General features: G+C 39.5%; 1 protein-coding gene across 8 annotated transcripts in view; it reads left to right on the forward strand.

Moving 5' to 3' along the window:
* LOC310902572 (uncharacterized protein) overlaps positions 1-22095 on the forward strand; it is an 881556-nt gene that overhangs the window by 422222 nt on the left and 437239 nt on the right. The window lies entirely within an intron of this gene.

Consider the following 22095-nt stretch of genomic DNA (forward strand, 5'->3'; position numbering starts at 1 on the left):
TTAATGATACACAGCTAACTATGTGTTTGCCACTGGACTGCAGTAGTTAACGGGGCTTTTTTGGAATTCTTGATAGCTCTCCTGTGCTATCTTATTGAAATTAAATACATGAAAATAATTATTAAACAAAAAAGGAAAAGAAAATAGTTTTTAGGAAGGTAGTGTAACCTCTTGAATTCAATCATTTGAGAATGTGAATTGTCCACAGTCGGTGATGAAAAAGTTTTAAATTTCATTTTAAAGATGATATAAACATAATCATTGGGATCACTATAAGACACCTCTCATTCCAGTGCAATTGTTTCCTCGATGTGATTACTTCTTAATCTTCAATATGAAAAATTGTATATTAAGAAAAACACAATTAGGAATCAGTATGATGATTCATAATACTTCTGCTACAGTTTTATGCCTACCAAAACCAGCGGAGTATTTCTTCGATATTACCAACACAGAGCAGAACTATGTAGGTCAGTTAAAGGTGAACGAACTTCCCTGTGTACAGGAAAGCTGAGTGTTGATTTGCTGTATGTGCAAACTTAGTATAAGACGGCCTATATGAGATTAGATGGTTTTATATGGCAAATGCCCTCCTTCAGCTTAATATTGGTAATCTTACGAACCTAGCAACTATTAGAATATTATAAAGAATGAAAGCATGTCCTGTTTTACAAGCTATTGGCCATTTGTTAATTTTGTAAGCTTCCGAAGAATTCGAGATGATGGACGTGAAATTTCTCAGGAGACAAAAATCTGAAAATGAATTGTAATAGCATAATGACAGCAGCTTAATGGCAAGATTTCTCCTAGCCTTATACCAGCTCTTGACTTTGTATCTGTTTTGTTTGCTTGACAATCACTTTACATTTCCAGCCATGGGTACCCCACGTATTTTCATCTAGGACAACAGTGAAACCTTTTCCCTCCTTTCAGGGGTGGAAGGAATCTCATTTCTTCTGTTGCCAGTCATGAAAATTCAGTGTCAGACCTCTCCCAAATGTTACCAAATCAAAACAGGGAGTGTTAATTGAGTAAAAATAAGAAATTATTTGCATTACTAGTCCAAGCTGATACCTTGCAAAGCCCAGTATGATGAGAACTAAAATTCTCTGTCCTTTTTCTGAACAACCTCTCCTTGCTATGTAGTAAATCTTACTATGCATGGTTAACCTTAACAAACTGTTGTAAATGTAGTCTGATCTGGGTAGAAGCTTCTCTTCGCTATTTGTTTGATACCAATCTGTTTCAGGTACAGCAACTGTATAGATGCAGGGTGTAGGTTAATGCCATTGATCTGACAGAAAGATAAATAACCCGTCAAAAAATCCTCCCCACCACCTTTGATCAGTGATCCAATCTGACATTCAGCTTCTGCCTAGCCATTTGAGCTGATGGAAAGAAGTTCGGGGTATGGAGATGGAACGTGGTCATCCATTTTATTGCCAGACCACAGTAGTGATGGCAGAATTGTACCTTCATATGTTCGAGTTTATGAAATCATCAGATAGGAGATGTAAATGTTTGCTACTACTGCATTTATGATGCATTTAGTTTCATTAAGCATCAGATGTCTGCAATGTAGACATAAGCATCTGTTCCCTGAGCTCTAGTGTTGCTGGAGAGAGCTGTGTATGTCTGTAATGAAACTCAGCTCTTCCTAGGCAAGATACTCAGAATACTTACGTTAATTGATGATAATGGTATCCAGATGATGAATGCCTAGTGTTTGGTGAGGTGAGGCACAGGCCTCATGTCAGAACATTTCAAATATTTTATGTTCTGGCAATAATATTAGATATTTCTATTTGATTTTCAATTTTTGTTCAATGCAAAGAAAAAAACAGGGTTAAGTGCCTCAGCTTCTCAGAGAGCACAGAGAAAGTAAGATACAAATGAAAGATGTGAACAGTGCAATCAAAGCTAAACACTCCAAAACAGTAAATTTTTATCAAATTGAATAACATTTCTCTGTTTTTGTTTGTAAGAAGGTACACATTTTTAATGAAAGTTCTTCTAAAACTGGCCATACTGGTGACGTGTTTTTCTCTTTTCAACCCGCTCTAGAGATAGCAAAGATTACATTCTTTATTTTTTCCTTCCTTCTGATGAGATATAAATTAATAAAGTCTAGGCACACTGTCACAGTTTCAGTACAGTTTAGTTAATATATTCAGATTCTCAGTTGCTATTTAATTTTGTGCTTAAGAGTAGGTAGCTTTTGAAAATTCAGATGAAATGGCCCAAAGAGAAGCATATGTTAAGTGTGTGTGTGTGTGTGATATATTCTGCAGCTTTGATGTCATAGGTTGGCATGAAATACCTAGTTTACTTGCTAGGCTTCTGCATTATGTTGACTTTCTACTAGCAGGAATGTCTTTTCTCCATTTCAGTGTTACTGTAGTGGAAAAAGTATTCAGTGACTATAGTCAATCCACATCTTGGCCAGTTTTATTTAGTGTTAAGAGCAAATTATTATTTTCTCTCCCTTCTGTGGCAAGAACACATGCACACTGGTCTGAGTGTTATAGGAAGTATTGGCAAGGTAACCTTTAAAGGTATGTGTCTGGGTATATTTTGTATAAGGCATGCCAAGTTTTCTTTCTAGAAATGCACAACTAAGAGTGTATCAGCTCATAGGAAAACATGAGATTCCACAGTTCCCATAATGATATGAAGTACATTTGGACAGTTGTGAAATACTGTATGGCAGACACTGCAGGTTTTTATACATACATAAATTACGCTGTTGATGCCCCCCACTCCAAGTCGTTTATCACTTTCAATTATTTAATAGATAATCCTAAGTGTAGTTTAAATAACTGCCTTGTGACTGATGAGAGCTTGCAGTGAGACAGCCAATACAGTGATTTGTATTGATTGGCGTGTATTGTTTAAAGCAAGAGTACTGCAACTAAGAGGGATCTCTGTAGTAGGAAGAATTCTCAAGAGTACATATAAAGTATACTTACTTTGAATGTGGTACATAGTATTTTCCGTGTTGGAACTGAAGCATCTGTTGTGTGAATTAATGATTTTGAAGTAATGATTTTGATGTTCTGAACTTTCATAAAACAGCAGAGAAAATGTTGTATTTGGGGGTTCTGTGTTTAAAAGAACTTTTTTTTTTTTTTAATGGAGTATCTTGGTTTAATTTCTAAATCAATTGTTTTTTAATGGATTATATTATCCCTGGTACATGGTTACAGTTAATATGTTGTAAAAGTGTACATTTCAGTAGGAATGTGTATATGCAATAGTGAGAGGTTACCTGAGGATACTGGTTTTGCTGTCCTTCCTCATACTGGGGCAGATTTGAGTCTCTTAGTGTAGCCTTTACACTTGTTTTTTCATTTTGTGCTTGTCAAAGTGCAACAGTTCTCACCTAGTTCCTTCATTCCCCAAGTGTCCTCCGTGGCAAAGTTTTTCCAGCAGGATTTAGAAACTGGTAACAGAGCCTTCTTCAGCATGCTTTGTGGTGTCCCACTCCTTTTAATGTGAAGGTCAGTGCAGAGCACCTTGGTTTTTCTCTTTCAAGCCAAGCCAACAAGCAAACATCTCTAAAAAGAGGAGCCAGGTAGTGGTGTTGGCTTCTTCACCTTTACCTGCCCCAGCTGGTTGGAAAAAAGAAAAGCTGTACGCTGCAGACTTCTGGTCCTGCAGCTCTGTGAGTATTTTGTGGTGGGGTGGTTTTCTGTTAATCTGCTCTGCCAGCCAAAATAACCCTGGAATGATTTACTTTGTTCTGGTGCTTGCTAATATTTTCCAGAAGCAAAGGTCTGTTCCCTGAGGCTCCCTGTGGCCTAGAGGGCCAATATGTCTTTTCAGAAGACAAAATACAAACTCTTCCGCTGAAAGAAAACCAAAAGCATCAAAATAGACTCTTTTAATTGTTCTTTTTCATGTGCTTTGTTTGAGGTACTGTCCTTCCAGTCCCATTCACCACGTCACATCCTTACCTTCTCTTTAAGGCACTTTTGCACGGCAGGCAGCCATGTGAACATTTCTCACATCACTAGGTTGTTTCATTATCATGTTCTGAATGTGCTTTTAGTTGTGTTGGGGGGAAGAAAAAAATGAACGTTATCCTTGGCTTCCAGCTTAAAGCTGGCAAAACATGAGTTTCAGTTCTTCCTCACGAGCCTAATACAACAAGCTTAACAGGTGACACAGCAACTGCTTTGTATGCATAGGCCTAGAGGGTCTTGTTCACTGCAGCTGAAATTTCTGGTGAACAGATCTCTACAACATGAATTATAATGTCACAGCAGCTTTACATTGAATGGTTTAATTTCATGCCAGCTTTAGATAGGATTTTTGCTTTTGTTTTCTTCTTGTGGTTATTCAATAGCAGCTTGTTAAAAGTCAGCCGTCAGGTATGTGCTTGTTGCGACGCAGAAGCAGAAGGCAATCCAGTAATGCTGTGGTGATGAGAAGGTTATCTTAATCTAAATGATATAATAAATAGCACAGTATTTGATGGGGATTCAAGCTATCTTTTTATATTCCAACAATTCTATCTTTTTATATTCCAACTGCCAACTAGTGCTCTTTGCTTTGATGGGAATTTATACATGAGAAGAAACTTGGAACCAGTAAATAGTATTTAACTATTCATGGGAATCCTTTCCAGAATTGTACTTGATGAGGTGAAAAGATTGTCGCTGTTTCCTGTCCTTCGTCAATGGTAATATCTTGTGAGAGAAGTCAACATGGAAGAGTCCATCAAACAAAAGCAGTTTAACTGATGCTTTGATAATGTCTTGTAAGAATGCATGTTCTCTTCATCCCCTTAGTCTTCACTGTGTGGTTATAATTTTCAGGAATGTTTAATTAAAAGTAAAAAAATTCTTTGCAGAAGGTCTACACATTTACCAAAAAATCTCAGATTTTACTACCAGGTGTGTGAATAGGTGAGTATTTATATATGTGATTTGTCCACAAAAGAATCCTCCACATCTTTGTTATTCGTGGAGAGTGTAACCTTATTTCTTTTCTGAAGATGGGCACAAAAAAAAATTAGCTCCTTTCCTTGAATATTCCTACAGACACCTTAGAGAGATAGGAGTCTGTATCTTTCGGCTTAGTAATGTCCTTCTGTAATCATTCTAGTACTGTAGAGACCGTAGGGCGCAAAACCATCACTAATCAGCAGGTCAGCCACATCTTCAAATCCAATTTTGGATTCCGAATCTCTGTGTGGATTATTAGAGCAGGGCAACGCAGGGGGCTTGCTTCAGGCTCACTTCTTTTGCCCTGCGTTGACACAGCACAACTCCTGCAGAGAATTAGCTGGTCAGTTCAGGAGTGTTCTGCAATCTTGTTGTAAAGTGAATTAAGCTCTCTTTTGCTATGAGTTAGCGTGGAACAAAGCGTACGTGCGTAACAAAGCGTTACGTCTGTAACTTGGCTGCCCTCCAGCAGCTGGCCCCTTGTGTTGTGACTTGCACAGTAGCCGGCCGTGCCTGTGTTGACAGAAGTCATTTTTTGCAGAAAATAGGAAGGGCAGCTGCACCCGTATGCACTCCTGGCACTCCACGGTTCCCCCTGCAGCTGTTTGATACCTGTGCTTTGTGTGCCCGCCTGGTGACTCAGTCTGGAGTTACTCAGTACCTAGAGGAAGGAGAAAATGTGGGTATGATCACACAACAGTCTGGTGTTTATGTATGTATCAGCAAAAGCAGGGTGATCAGAAAAAAATAAGGAAAGAAATAGGGCTTGCCCTGACCCACCGTTTGAACCATTGTAGGGAAGAAAAGTTTGTCCTTAAGATCTCTTCCCTTCCGTCTTAAAGTCTGAGTAAATCCTAAAACAAGGAGAGCATCAGGAGTTCTGGCAGGCCAGTAATTCCTTGTGTAGTGGGCACTTCCACGGCACTAACTCGATGCAAGTTCGGGGGCAAGGAGGGACTGAGCCACATCATCTGCCAGCTGAGGGAGAGGGGCTGAGGGGCTGCCCTAAGGAGGGTATGTGGGGCTGGAGAGAGAGGCCCGAGGGATGGAGGCTGCGAAGAGGGGAGTAGTTGAAGCTGGCTCTGTGCTTGGCTTCCAAAGTGAGAAGTAGTTGCCTACCCCTCGACTGCCTAATCCCCAGGGAGCCTGGCACACATTTGTGTGCGAGCTGCTGGAAGCAGACTGGCTAGTGAGGGCAGGTTAATGAACGGAGAGAGCTCAAGAGCCAAGAGGGCCCTAGGCCTGCCGTAGTGTCCTTCAAATCCTCCAGGCCTGGTCACCCTGGAACTCCCTGTGGACATCAGCAGTTCCTATTCGTTTGTTACTGTGCCAACAGAAAATAATTTGAAATTGCCTGTGGTATAACAAGCTCTGGGAAATTACCTAAAACAAAATCCAGTGGTTATTAACCTATTGGGCAGCCCTTCCAAGGCATTTCAGAGATCAGACCCGACCTGCTTTTTACTCTGCCTGGAAGTTTGGAGGGCCAGGACATTCCAAAGAGGCTTTCCCAAGTCTTGTATTGATGGTTGTGGTTGATAGAAAATGCATTTGTAAAGCTTTACTGGGTGCTTGTGTTGAAGGCTTGGACCGCGTACTTTACCTAGTACGAGTTACCATTTGGGAAACGGGTGCTTTAGAGTTTGTCTGGTGTTTACTCCTGGCAACTTTCATCATGTGAGAAATAGTGTGTTGGATTGGGTTTGTTTCTCTCCCACGTTAAGAGTACTAGTATTTTCACTCAGATTAGCTCTAACTGGATGGAGTAGTGAACAGTGGGGTTGCTCATTAGCAGTATACTGGGGGAGATTTAGTGGAATAAGTTGTGTGATTCTGTGATCATGTGTCCATGACTGAATTTCTTCTTCTTAAATGTTTCAGTTTATTTATATAACCTTTGTTGTAATTTTAATGTCTTTGGAAGCAGTTCCTTCAAATACCTGCTACCCTATCTACTCTACATCACAATTTTGAGGTTAAAAGTCCATTAACTGGTGTAAGATAGTAAGTACAGACAATGGGGATCATAAATAATTACTTTTATGTTCTTTCTTTCATAATATGTCCCTGCACATTCATTTGATTTCTGAATTTTCAGTGTAAGTCAAGTCAGCAGACACCCAAGTGCTGCTGTTTGTATTTTGCATTTAATCTGATAATAGGGCAGTTTAGGCATTAAGGAATTGAAATGATCTTCTTTCACCGCGCTTGAAGCTAAACTAAAACACACCAAGCCTTAAGCTAAGGGTATGTGGGAAGTTGGCCTTTAAAGCTCAAACTGCAGTGAAACCCCATTTCTAAATAGGTCTTAGAGTAGATGGGAAGAGATCACAGAACTCCAGTTGACACCAATAATTTTCCTTCACCTTCTGCACATCAGAGGACTTTTTTCCTGCCCAAGGACCTCACATTTTCTTTTGAAGTGATGCGATCTGTGTTTGCAGTTTTCCTTCATCCATGCATTGAGGGTCAGACCAGGAAGAACAGCGAGCGTGATCTGTCAGGCACATGCCTAAAGTTGAGTGGCTGAGTGCTCTGACTAAGGTCTGGGAACGGGGAGCTTCTCTGGTGGGTAGTTGTAGCATTTTCAGAAATATTCTTCAAGCTTTCTTATTTATTTATTTATATATATAGATATATATTTTCAAGCAAGGCTTATATCCAAAATAGCCTCATTCCTGCAGGTAGCTTTAGTTTCAGCAGATTAGTACTTCAATGAAAAAATGTTTAATTGAAGTTTTCTTCTGAACCTTCATTGTACTTGTATCTCAGCTGGCGATATTAATGGTCAACGAGAAAGTCCTGTAGAGGTTGAACTGCTGGGAAAAGCCTGGTTTCAGTTAGGAAATCCAATGCCAAGGGCTGGCTGTAACAGAAGGTGAAAGGTCTGGCTTTGGATACGTGAGTATCCAATATTAGAAGTCCTTTGCAGCAGGTTTGCTGCCTCTTCACTGAGGCTGACGTGTCTGTGTTTTAGCAGAGAAAGCATCAGCTGGGATGCAGAGCTTCACTGACCACGGAGGTGGCATCACTGTTCTCCTGTCAAATAAATGTCACCGAGAAAACCGCTGACCCAGACTGAGTAGTCTGAATAGGACGTTCAATGCTGTTAACGATATTCCAGAGAGCTTTGCTCTTTCAGCTCCTGCGAAATGCTAGAGGTAATTTGATGGACATTTGGAAGCTTATAGCTAAAACTTATTTGAGAGTTGAAATTTGGGCCACTTTTCTTCCCCATGCTGGAGAGCATATAATCTACTATCAGGCTGGTCGGATTTAGGAATTACAAGGTTTGGACTACAGTCTGAAAAACAAGGTGAATTTGCAGGAATGTAATTCATTTGCATCTTCTGCTTATCTTCCTTCTTGAGTTAAATGCCTGTCAGAAGCAGGCAGCGTTGTCCAGTTACTGACAGTTGTTGCAAGAGGTAAGGAATGAGAGTCATTGAGGGTTGTTGAATACTATATGGCAGTGTTTATTAAGGTATACAGGGAACTAGCTATATAAATCCCATTAATTTAAAATCTGAGATATGCTGGTGCTCTTCAGTCTGCTAACTCATCCTTCTGGATTTTTTCAGACATTGCCATCAGGAAATTATTTAGCACAGGTGTTTGTGTAATACTCCTCTGCTTAAACAACACGTAACAGCTACCCAGAGTGGCTGAGATTAAAGAAGGTATGTTAGGATAAATTTGTCAGGTAGCTGTTTGTCCAAAGGTGAGAAAATGAAACAAATGAAACATGAATTTCTCAAATTCAAGCAAGTATTTCATTTAAACTAATGAATGGTACCTTGGGATTTAGTGAGCCCAGCTTTTCCAAGATTCCCAAACTGAGTCGTGTTGATTGTCATATATTTCATGTTACTTTGATTTATTTAATTTTAATTCTGAATCCTTTGCAGGCTAGATAGATCAAAGTGAAGAGAATATTCCTGGGTATATTTTGTTGGCAGAAACACAGATGGGAGAACCTCAAATCCCACAATATTTTATGTCTTTATCCAGGGGGTCAGTGAGCCTCCTTATTCAACGTGTAGTTGACAGGTTTTGTCTTGAAGATGATGCAAAGAACAAAGATCAATAAATGGCTGACTTACCTAAGTGGGATGCCCAGGCAATGTGACTGTAGGTGTTCAGTGATGTTTTCAGAAACATCATTAAGTTTTTGTAAGGATTTTCATATTGCAGAGACGACAAAGTTGCAGACAAAGATCCTGCCCGCCCCCCAGGCATGTGCGTGGTAATTTCTCCAACTACTGAAAGTTTCTATAAGCATAGCAATGCTGTATTGAAGATTGTTTTAAATTAATACCTTCTGAATCATGTGAAAGGAGAGGGAGTGATCAGTGACAACTTACCTGCTATGCCATAAGTGATTTTGTAGCCCACCATCATCTCCCACCTCAGTTTGTTGTGTTCCTGGCAGAAGGTTGCTTATCTAATTCTTCTAGGGTCGAAAACAGTTTCCTATCTCTGATTACTCTAGTCAGGCTTTTCTGTGTTTTACCACATCCCTCAAGGTAAGAGGAACAGAAACATTTGTAGAGACTTTATGATTTCATTTTAGTCCTTCCTTTCTTTCCTAATGGTTCTAAAAATTAAATCACTGTTTTTGACTCATATGGAATATAGGCCTGACTGTTTCCTACAGATCTCTGTTATAACTTAAGAGCTAATTTCTGTTGCTTTGAAGAATTTATTTTCAAAATAAATTTCTAAGCTGTCTTGTTAAAGTGTTTTACTTTTTAGTTTTGCTTTTAAACATGCAAATAGAATGGAACATGAGATGCTGCTGCATCGTTTTGTGCATGTAGATGGTACCTGCAGATATCTATAGGGATTTTCAGGAATAGTTTAGGAGAGACCATTTGCAAGAACACCTTAGAGCAAAGTTTTCGATCTTTCAAACCAACATATCACAAATGGGAATAAGAACACAGAAATCTATTATAGAAATGTGTGCAATTTTGATGTGCTGTCATTTTAAAGTAAAACATTATTGTTTGTTTCAAAAAACAAACAACAACAACAAAAAAAACCACCCAAAACCTACAGGCTTATTCTTTGAGATCCATTAATATCTGTATTTTCTGTCATGTTAGAAATATGATCATTTAGTTTCCACTATGTTATTGAACATTTCTGGACATATTTCTTTTCTGAATTGATACCATTCTTTATCTCTCCACATTCAATCTAAGCATGTATTTTATAAATCTTGCATTTACAAATATTAGTATTCAATAATTTTTATTCTGTTTTTTAATTTTTTTGAATTATGCAAAACATTTTAATTGCATATCAGTTTATTTCTAATATAATCTAATTTTTATTTTCTATTTTATTACCTGTATTTCTATTAATTACCTTTTTTCTTACTTTCTTTTTGATTTCAAATGTTGCTTTAAGTTGTAGTAATCTGATAAATGGTGCTGTAGTCAGTAACATGCATATGTGCCATCCTACACAAAGCTTACCAGTAAGATCCCACTGCAGTAACAGGTTGCCTCCTTGCTCCCTTGATCTGTAAAGGGTCTACTGGTTCTATACTGGTTCTACTCACTACTCCAAATTTGTAAGGGAAACTTCAGGATCTCATCGAAGTCAGGGGGCTGGAAGAAGGAAGAACAAAACAAAAACCAGGTGGAGTTAAATGCTGAAGGAAATGAATGCTGATTTCTGGCAACAAAATGTCAGCAAACAGATTTCTATAAATTATTTCCAAAAGGCGAGCTGAGCAAAATAAAACTGCTTGGTAGCAGACCATGGTACAGACAACCTAGAGGTAATTGGATACAGTTCCTGTTAGGAAATGTAAATTGGGTTTTGCTATATGAAATAATCTAGCCAGTGATCTTTTGTGTTTTTTTTCCCTTTGCTTTGCTAACAATAGAGCTGGACCAGTGGGAACTCAGCAAAAGAACAGAACAGCAGAGAACAGCATTGCCCACAGCTTAAAATCTGTTCAAGAGAAGTAATGTCCAAATATAAACAATAAAAAACTTTCTATTGCTTAGTTCCACCAGGGATAATTAGCAGCACTGGGTAATAAAGTTTTGGAAAGCCAATGTTAGCCAATAGCCAACACTTGACAGATGGCAGCATGTATGGGGAATATGACAATAGCTGCTCTTCCTTTCTGTAGGGTGGAAGTCAATGAAGGTGAGGTGTATGGTGAGCAAGTACATCGATTATTTGCTACTTACTCTTGTAGGATCTTGGGACTATTTGATCTCTGAGGAGAAAAGCATTGACAAATGGAGGTTGTCTGGAGAGTTGCAATTTTCCTGTTTAAAGCTCACCTCAATAAACATACGCTTGGACAGCAGTGAAGTTTAATGTTAGGTTTCCTACAGAATGGATTTTCTAGCCCCAGCGTGCTCTGGCAGTCTGTGGGTAGGTACATGCAGCAGGGCTTGAGGCTTTTTGTGTGTCTGTGTACAGCAAAACTGTAAGAAAATAAAAGCAGGCTAAAATTTCTGTTCGTTGCACTTTATAATTGACACGTGTTTTTCAGAATCAATGTGTTTTGAAAAAATCTCACTACTTCCCAGACATAACTTCTGGTAATCTATTTTTGTAACACGTATTTCAGATGTTCCTCCAAACACAGTGTGCCTGCATGCTGATTAACTAAGCTCATAAAAACCAAAGCCACCAGCATTTTGGTTTAAGAGCAAAATTTCTGTCCAAAGATAGGTCTGTCTGTTTGTAATGGGGTGAAGTATTGTACCAGTTGTTTGGTTATGTAAAATTGTGTTTGTGCACTCTATCTGTTCACTTCATGAAGGTAAGTTGCAGAGAAGTGGGTAGATTTTTCTTGACATGTACAGACCCCATAGCACAAGCTTTGCCCAAGTACAAGGCATGTCTGGCTACACTGTGCCCCTCATTAATCTTTCCCGGTGGTATAGTTTCCTCCTTTTTGTTGTTTTGCTACTTCTCCAGCCTTTTAAACTCTGAGCTGGGGGTTGTTTCTGTATTTAGAGAGAAGAGCATAAGGTGCTGTTGTGACTCATACTATAGTTAAAAATAAATGATTTTTTTTTTGGAATGCACAGTGGCAGATATCAGTCACTGTAGTCCAGGATCTTCTGGTGACAGTAAGAAAGTGTCAGGTTTTTTTTATTAAATATAATATGAATAAAATAATATTGGCTTTTTTTGATCACATGAACAAAATCCACATTCAATTATGCAGCAATGCAAATTTGAATGAAATTTTTGTAGCCTTAATGCCTTGTTGATCTGTTGCTGTATATCCTTTGTCATTGTTTTTATTTAGAATATCACAATAAGGAAATATCTCAGTGCTTTAAAACTGTGCTGTGTTTTATACTCACTTATAACTTGTGGTAAAATGAATCATGAACTCTGTAGTGTGTTTTTTTATCAGCTGCAAGTGGTGTTACATCTTAATCTCATCAGTTGCAGCACTGCTTTTGTTTGAAGGCTAGGAACGCCTAATCGACTTTGCTAACTCACTGTTTAAATTAAAAATTTCAAAATGAAACAAGCGCGCTCATGTGGAAGGCTTCTAAATATCTTCGGCATTTTGGTTACCCTTCTGTGGACCTCTGCTATTCCTGTTACCTACCTTTCTGCTCAGATGGTGTCGGAAAGTGCTGGTCTGGATAGGTTGTCAGCTTCTGTAATAGCATAATATTTTCAGTGACACCTGCAGAGAGAACTCCATTTCTTTCCTAGCTATATATTTTTTTTCCATTTGAAATGTCTTCTAGAGACGGTACCTTAAGATTATTTTTCCTTCTGTTTACCTCCAGGGAACACAAAAAACCAGGTGAGCCTCCTGGTCAGATTTCAAAGCCTCCGCAGCAGTGCTGGGGATGTCAGCTGGTAGGAAGGACAGGTGGTTGGAGGGCAGGCTGTCGTGGCCCTGCAGCCACGGGATTGGCAGCAGAGAACTTCTGCAGGCCATCAGCAGGTCCCTGCCGTTCATAGAGACCCCCAGGCGAGAGCTGGGCATCCAAGGGGAAATGTGCCCATTGCCGTGTGCCTTGGGATGCAGCACTGGGGATCAGAGGGGCATGGAGCATGTTCAGCACTCAAAATCTGGATCTGCCTACTCAGCAGCACTGTAAATGACACACTCCTGACAGCTTTGGTTTATAAATATCTGATATACATGGACTTAGGTTACCTTTATAGATAACCACAACAGTGAAAGATGCATTGGTACAAGCTAGCAGCTAAACACCTGGGAATATTTGGTGCGTTGTATCAAAAGCTGCAGCAGCGTTTTTCTCTATGTGTTTAGTCTCCCAGCTCTTGTTTTTCTCCAAAGACAGATCATAAAACTGGTGGCAGCTGCTCACATTACTCCGTGTTCCACGTAACAGGGAATGATATGAGTGAGAAGACTTCCATCTTGAGGCAGTGGGGACTTTTCCAACAAAGGTGAAGTGTAAAGGTTACCCAGCATTTCTGAGGGCTTCTGGTAGCTCTGTGGTCCTGAAAGCACGATGTTGATGTGGAAAGAGAGTGGCAGGAACTACATGGACTCGTATGGATTTGTGTACACGTTGCGATTGTTTTGGCTGGATATGTGATCATAGATGTCACTGCAGTTATCAGTGAACGTAAAGCAGTGACACTGCTCCTGGGGATGGGGATAGGCCATTTGAGTAGTCTTGGAAGAACTCTGAGCAAACTGGTTGCTATGCAGGGGAGCAACAATCCCAGAACAAGAGTGGCTTTTTGCTTTCCCAGTAGTGCCCATCCTCATGCTGAATGTCTTCAGGTCATCAGGGAAAAGGAACATTTTGATGAGGTTGCGGATGGGCTGGAAGTAAGATTGGTGTAGAAGGTCCCACATCTACCCCCAATTTCACTTTGGTTCTCCTTGGTAGTGTCCTTCTACACAAAGTGCCAGCATGCATACACTATGCAGTAACTGTGGGAGTTGTGTGTGCTTACGTCTCGCTTGTATTTCCAGACGTAGGAACTTTAGGTGGCAGCATAGAAGGCCAGTGACAAAGTTTTTCTTTTGTTGCTGACTCAGCCCAGAGGTCCCTCAGAGCAAAATTATGTAGGTCTGCTAAATGAGATCTTATGGTGCAAATACAGTAACAGCATTACAGCTTTCAAGTCTTTCTCATTGAAAGCTTGAACTCTGTATATCCACGGGGCAGATCATATTGCTTTCGCACTAGCAAGCTTTCAGGACCCATTCAAAGATCTGCTTGAAACAGGGCCAGGACGACATTGTCTCTACCTCTTCTCAAAGGGAAGGAGGGAAGGGCTGAAGTGGCATAAAGGCACTGTGAGAAACAAAATTAGGACCGGCAGACCGTGTAAGTGGGGGTTCATTTATGCGTCTCTCCATGACAAAGAGTCAGCCCCAGTGTTCGCTGAGAGCTGAAGCTTGTCTTTTTGAGCAGCAGCCCCTGCAGAGGTTACAGGCTTCTCAGCTGTGAGCGCTCATCGTGCTCTGAGATGCACCTCCTTGTTTCAAAAGCCACATCTGGAGCACCAGCCCCATAGCTGAGTAATTGCAAATAAATGTCATGAAGCTGCAGTGGTTGCAGAGCAATGGCTTTTTGCTCCTTACAGCCTTCGTGTGTGGTATCATTGGAGGACAGGAGCTTTAGCAGCATCGGCAGGAACCCCTCCTGTCAGCCCCTCTGGTCTGTTTGGGTCCCAGCTGAAGTCTGAGAGAATCAGTGCAGCCTGACAACAGGGTTTTTTTTTTTTTTTCTGGTCTTGAAATTGAGGTCCTAACGTGTCCCTTAACAACAGATGTAGACTCACATAATTTAAAATGGGGAATTAGTAGCTGTGTATCCTCTGCCAATCCATTTCAGTTCGTTATTATACGTAGAGAGATTTCATCCTGCTCACTACCACAGTAATGTAAAAAGTGGTGTCTCAGGAAGCAGTATTTTTCCCAGTATTTTTTTATGAACTCTTTGTTCAAATGAATTGCAGTTACAGGCAACACTTAGCAAATAAACAGAAGCACTGAGCTCGAACAAGGAGCATCACCTTATTCCAGGCCTCTGACACAGCCACTCAGTGAGCGCAGGGCCTTGTTTCTGTGCGTCAGCACTGACCAGCTCACTTGACTTAGGGTGTGTTTCACAAAATTAGACTGTTTATAAAATTATAAATTAGACTGTAATGCACAATACGTTGTTTTGCTTACCATGATCTTGATAGTGAGAAGTACGAACAACGCAACTTATTAGACTTGGGTAGGCTCAGGGGGTGTCTTGTGCACATTTTGCTCGTGGTGTTTGAGATGGCTGAGCACAAAAGAAGTGATCGCTCCTTTCTAAATGATAGATGCGTGGATGAAAGTCAAGAGTTGTCTGTGGCTACCTCAGGGAGCAGAAATGTTAGAAGACCAAATTCCGTTTCATTATTGCTTGCGCTCCGTCACTGATGTTAATATCAAAGCAAGAGGGAGAGAGTCAGGCCTTGGTGCACTAACAAGGGAAAGCAATGCATCCTTAAAAGGAGGAAAAGAACTGGAACTATTGTTTAAAGGTTGGGTTTGACTCCAAATCGGTCTGTGGAGTTGATCCTCAGGATGCCTGTCTTTTTCCTTTTCCCACTTGGGACAGGCAAGGCTCGTGTCTGTTGTGCCATGTATTCAGCTGGTATTTATGGCATTCAGGTTCCTTCATCCAGTGGGGAAAAATGAAGAGGTGAGCAGGAAGGAGAGACAGTAAGAAAATGTATTTTCAGTCCTCCTGAAGTACTAGATTAAAAGAGAAAGTTATACGTAGGAATTACTTCTGTCATGTTCTAGAAATACTGGTACTTCCAGGAAAGGAGATAATGTTCAACATTGCACTATTAATACCCTATGGATTAGACAGCAAGTAGAAGAGAACTGCTCTGTCACTGTAGATAAAAACAAATATTTCAAAATAAGAGCAATACAGATATTCAGAGAGAAATTTTTAAAGTCAGGTCCACCATTTACCACAGAGAAGCATCTCTTTTCTTAAAGGACTGTGTTTATTTTGAAACAATTGCCCATAAGCATTACCATCACTATAGCTGTGCTGTCTTTATAATGTTGATTTTTTCCCAGCGTGTTTTGGTAGCTCAGCCTCTTAATTTAATAGACTCAAAAAGCTCTTTCCCTGAAGTAGACATCGTGTTTACTGCAGTCTTTTTATGCTTCAGGTTGTATTAGCTGTTACTGTTCCATCCCCTGTGCTCCCCATCCTTTTCTTTCCCAGCTTGCTTCATTTTACTCTGTAGGAAATAAAGTTTTTTTTGTTGTTGTTGTTGTGATCGGGCCCATTCAGGGGTTCTTAAGACATGTTAAAATAAGTTTTAAGTTGTGTCAAATAGAAAGTTCATGTAAAAATTTTCAGCTTGAGTGCATTTTGCTAGCACTTTTCTGTCTTTCTAAAATGATTTATATCCATTAAATTTATGAGAGGTTTAAAGCTTAAAATGTCTTAATATAAGCTAGAGATGTGAGAGCTTAGAGAAAATCCTCTCCAAGTTTATGAGCACAGAAAGAAGTTAATTAAAGACGAGCAAGAAAATGCAAATGCTAGGGAAAAAAAAAGGCACATTAGGAAAGAAAACAAATTCAGAATCAGGCTGTAACTGTAAGTCTCCCTGAATGAAGTTGGGACAGATCCAAGTAAAGGCTTTTACCTTACCCTTCTAAGTGAATATTTGTTAATTTTATGATTAAAGAAATAACATGCCATTGTGGCGTATCACCACCCTTCTTTGCCTTAATCACCCCTTTAATTTTAGCCTTGCTCAAAAGATTTTAATGCACATCCAGTACACGATGCTGCAAATGGCAGTGGAGAAGTGAAAAGGCACGGAGATTTTGATCAAGCGGAAGTATTCAAGCAGACCTAATGTGGTGTTGCTTTATTTCTGTATACTTATGGCAGTTGTCTCCTTGTGCAGATAGTTCACTCTTCACTATTTCACTCTTGATGACACCAGAAAAGGAGGTACTCTTATTTCTTAGAAAAGATGAGTGCAAATATATAAAGCTGTGTGTGGTATATTCCCATTGAGATGCACCCAATTCTCTCTGTATTTATGTAATATAATGTAATTTGTATATGAACAAACCTGGAAGTTGTAACAGTAAATGTAAATACTCATTTGTAACGTTTCTGTTTAATCACTTCAGTGGTTATTGCTAATTAAGCATTTCTAGTGGAATAAGGAGTCATACGAGTCCAGTCAGCATGCCAAATTGGAGCCTAAGCAGTTTGTGGAGTCTGGTTGCTCAACTGAGTATGGAGGATGAAGTTTACGACATTCCCGTGGGCTGTGAGCTGTGTTAATCATGGGTGCTGGAACAGCACTGACTTCTTAAACTCATCACAGAAAATCAAAATGAGAACAGGGCATCTGTCATGGAGTTAAGTATGTATGTATTGATGTCATAATTTAGTACCTATGAAATTGCATACTGTCATTTAGTAACTGCTAATCTTCATGACGGATCTCTAGAGAAGTCTTTTACAGCTGATGCAGAGAACCTGCACGCCAAGAAGCTTCACAGCTCTTCACATAGGATAGGTTAGCGTAATTAGGTTGGGACAAAAGAGTTGTAGGGACAAGGACGTAATGTTCAGTTCAGAAACCTCCTCTGAAGGTTTACAATACATCTCAACTGTTGCTGCTTCTCCTTTTGAGGACCGGTGATAGCATGTAGAAATGAATCAGGAAAGAAGGATAGTTTGAAAAAGGGGATACAAAAGGCAGCCTGAAAGTAGGTCTACGTCAATATTTAGTGCAATTTCAGACCAGCTGTTGCACATACCTAGAGATGCTTGAGTGTGAGAGAACTGGCTCAGCAGTGAAGTGCGCTGAATTCCCATATGTCGTGTCATACAGGAGGTTACCAGTCTCTGACCTGATTCTGAGCAGTTGCAGCCTGTATGAATACTATTACACCACTTCAGTGCAAAGCCAGACTGGTGAATTTAAAATGTTAAGTTCACGTTGGATGTTTGACTTTGTACTGGAGCTGGCTGGAAAAGTAATCAAACAGTCAGAGTCTAGAAGGTTGTAGGAAATCAGTCTTTATCACCTCTTACCTCGTGAACTAAAAAGAGCCAAAAGCAAATAGGTGAACTTAACAATTTTTATTTATTTATTTTTTTATTTTGCCTTTTTTATTTTCTCTCCTTGTCTTTTCACTGAATCAGAGCAGCAGCTTTTAAATATTCAGGAGCAGCTGAAGGTAGTTTAAAAAAGTACAGTCCCTTTGCTGGTAATTACATCTCCCAGCTGAAATGCAGTGCCACACCGTTTGAGTGTCTTACTGCAAAATCAGGGAGGAAGGGATGAGCCACTCTGAAGAAGATCCTCCTGGTCTTACGGAAGGACTCTGTTTCTCTATCCAGGCAGGGTGCTTCCCTTTTTCTCAGCAGGCTGATTTATATGCAGTTTAAGATGGATTAGATTCTTCTCTGTAGAACTGTTATGTGCCCAGCGATTCTTGTCCTTGTATTTATTTTCACGGTTAGTTATTCCTGTCCCAAGTGTAGTTCTCTTACTTTATACCTATTTGAGTCCTTCATTTTTTTCAGGATCACCTCTTTAAATGATTCATGACATTTTCAACTTAACCTCCCTCCACATCACTGCCACCATGGTTTAAGTCATGTCAGGTATTACAGTGGTCTGCTGAGCTATTGCTACTGTTCTATTATTTCTAATATGCATATGAAAGATAAAATATACACAAATGCTGAGATACATCAGTTTTTTCTTCAGAATTTGTCCTCTTGGGTAAAGACATAGAGATTGTCCTATAAATTTAATTTTAAAATCTTTGAGCTATGCTAGAAAAGAGGGAAAAAAATACACACAAAAACACACACACACACAAAATAGGAATTGCTGAATCATCCAGAAAGTTTTTTGTATTACCACTCTTTACTGGCTTATTTGGAATTTTATATAGAGGAGTGAGGAATAGGTAAAAGTTTCTGTGGTAAAAAAAAAAAATAATATAAAACACCATAGTAATGCAATGTTTTGGTACTTTGTGTTTGACTGGCTTGAAAATCAGACAGTTCTCTCATTCCTAGTTAAAATTCTTCTAAATTAAGTTTTAAACTAAGTAGTGGTTTATCAGTGTCAGTGGAAGGATACAGCCTTTGATTAAGGTTAGTTATAACGAATACAAACCTGGGCTTTACTTCATACAGGGTGACCAATTCTACCATCTTAGATGTTGTTATTTTGCAGACCCTTACAATTCCAGCTTCTGCACGTGTGATTTCATAAGCCACAAAAGTACCTTGCAAGCTAGTTTAAAATTGACTGAAACATTATTAGATGGTAGGAGAGGGGAGGAAATAATCTCCAGAGACTGTGTGAAAAGACAGAAGACTTGTGCTTTAGGAAATACCAAATTGAGAAAGATTTGGTATTTAGAGAGAGAAAACGGTGTGTGTGCTTGTGTGTATAAAACTTCAAATCCTTCTTCATAGAGCTGTTCAGAGAAGCATACGTTAGGATAAAGATATGAAAAACTTGGCATTATATTTGTAATTATACAAAAGAAAGCAACCATTCTCATTATCCTTTTCGGGTAAGAGGGTGCAGAGGCCTTCTAATGAAATCCAAAGATTTTTTAATTATACAGAATATAGTACGTGACATGGTCAGTTTTCCTCTACTTTTCCTGTTAACTGCTGATTTTGAGTATTTGAAATTATCTTTAAAAATATGCATCCTGGGACACCAGAAATGAATGTGTCTGTCAGTCAGTCAGCGGATATCCTGTGTATATAAAACAAATTATTATGAAGGGATGGATCAGCTCTGAAGCAAAACATGAATCACCTGACAGAAGGTGCCAACTCTCAATGCGGTTGCATGAACAGCCTTGAAAGGTAGTAGAGACTAAATCCTTAGCATTTCAATAAAAAATAGCTGAAGTTTTGAATTCAGCATAAGGGAAGATTGATACCTGAAATGGTTACACCGCTGAGCCCGTGTTCAAACAGCATAGGAAAAAATACATCTCAAGGCAGGTAGCAAATAGACCAGGATTTGTGATGCAGCAATATCTTACAAACTTGATGATGGATCTTGAGAGGGAGCCTCTACTGAAGTTGTTGGGTGGAGCAGATATTCTACACTGTTTGGCCCTGAGCCCTTTTCCTTGTTAAGCTTAAAAGGCACACTTAATGTGTGTGTTACCTCGTTTCTAGATTCCTAGATTCCTGCTGTATCCTAATGCTTCATGGCCTTGCAGTGTCAGCCCGGCAAGGCAAGCCCTGTCTCAGATTCCTGTGCGGTATAAACATATCTGATGGGCTGATCTGACCCTGTTCCTTGTACCTTCATTTCCAGATCATTACAGCCTTCTCTTTCACTTTCTCTATTTCTTGCTGCAACCACAGGATTTCTCAGCCTTGCCACCGCTTTGTTCCTGCTTCTCAAGTTGTCAGGTGACTACACAGGCAGTCAGAAAACCCATACAGTCTTGACAAAGTTTTAAATTATTTATTGTTAACCTGTCACTGAAAATTAGCCTCCTTGTGGCTGTGTGGAAGGGAATGAAAGTTAACACTTTACTGATTGCTAAAGGAGACTTGAAATGCTAATGGGAAATTGCTGCTAGTTATGTACAGAGTAAGGTAATGCAACGTAGACTTAACATTTCTTTTTTCTTGCCTAACTTTAATGATATTTCCCTGGCTGCCAATGTCTTCTCCCCATAGTTGCATAATCTCTGACCCTAATGTAGTCCTGCTTAACTGCTGCTCCCAGTGTTTGTCTCTCAGGATTCTCTGCTTGGGAGAGAGAATTAATTTAGAGTCATCTTCTCGACAGGCATTTAGCTCAAAGATTGCGCTTTTTGCTCCAGACCAGACAGTGTGCATTGGGTGACTGCACGTCCCTTGTGCCAGTGGGTCTGGACAGAGACAAGGTCTCTCCTTACAAACATGGGTTTGCTCTGTAGGTCAGCACACTGTTATAGTTTCTGGAGCACTGAATCTGGCAAGGAGGTTTGTAACAGGAGACCACCAGTATCTCCTTTTCGGGTAAGTTTATGTCCCTGAACTTGGCTCAGCCCAGTCCAGGTGTTGGTGCAGGGGAGGCAGAGGAAGCCCTTGGTGTGAGCAGTGAGGTGAGACTGCCTTTTGCGCACCTCTTAGTCCATCGCAAAATGCCACAGGAATGGCTATACCCCTGGCAGGTACGTAGCATAAACATATTCATAACTATAATCATGGTAATGGAAATTCTCTGCATGATGAAGGTAGCAATATAGGAAAAGGATTTCCCTGCAGTTTATAGCTCCCCAGAATAAATTCGAAAGGAAAAATTGGCTGTAGTACTTCAGAAGGTGTTTAAGAAAAAGGAAAGGATTTAAAATCTCATTTTAAATGAAAAGAATTAGACAATATTATTTCTTTTGAAGTTGGTGTTATGAAGCATATATGCAGTAATCAATACCAGTTAAATATGTGTTGAATTTCTTAGGCTGTAGTAACAGACCACAGGTATAAACTGATGGACATTTGTGGCAAAGAATGCTGAGGAAATTCAGGAAGCCTTCTTTGGCCTCAGTACTGTTGTGAACAGATGTTGTTTCATTCCTCTTCAATAGTCATGCAGGTACATGTAAAATTAAATGACTACTTTGTATGAGGAATACATTACTGAGTATGTAAATACATGTATTTACATGAGTATTTTTAAGTCATACAGTTTTAAATCGCTTTACATAAACCAGGAAAATAAGAGACAGAAAATAGCATAAAGAATGCGTAGTTAATTTTTTAAAATTAATGGGTGTTTTGGCTGTACCTGGGGCTTGTGGGCTTACTGCAGAGACTGAGTACTTGCATTTAATGCTCTTTTGCTCCCAAAGACAGATTCTGTGCATATTTTCCTTGCAATGGGCTGCTGCCTGCATCCTGTTAAGGGCCTGGCAACATCTATTTTATTTCTTGGAAGCAAAGAATTTGAAAAGAAAATGCTACAGTCATCTGAATTTTCTGAAAATATGTATAGAAGCTAGACAGTAACTTGTTGTTGTTATTTTATGTTTTTTTTAAGTTCAGTGATCCATTTTGCTTAAACAGTGGAGTGCAGCAAGATATGATGTAAATGACCTAAAAACTGAATGCTAGGAACTTTAACAAATCACATT

This window comes from Anser anser (assembly GCF_964211835.1).
Source record: "Anser anser genome assembly, chromosome: 7".
NCBI lineage: Eukaryota > Metazoa > Chordata > Aves > Anseriformes > Anatidae > Anser > Anser anser.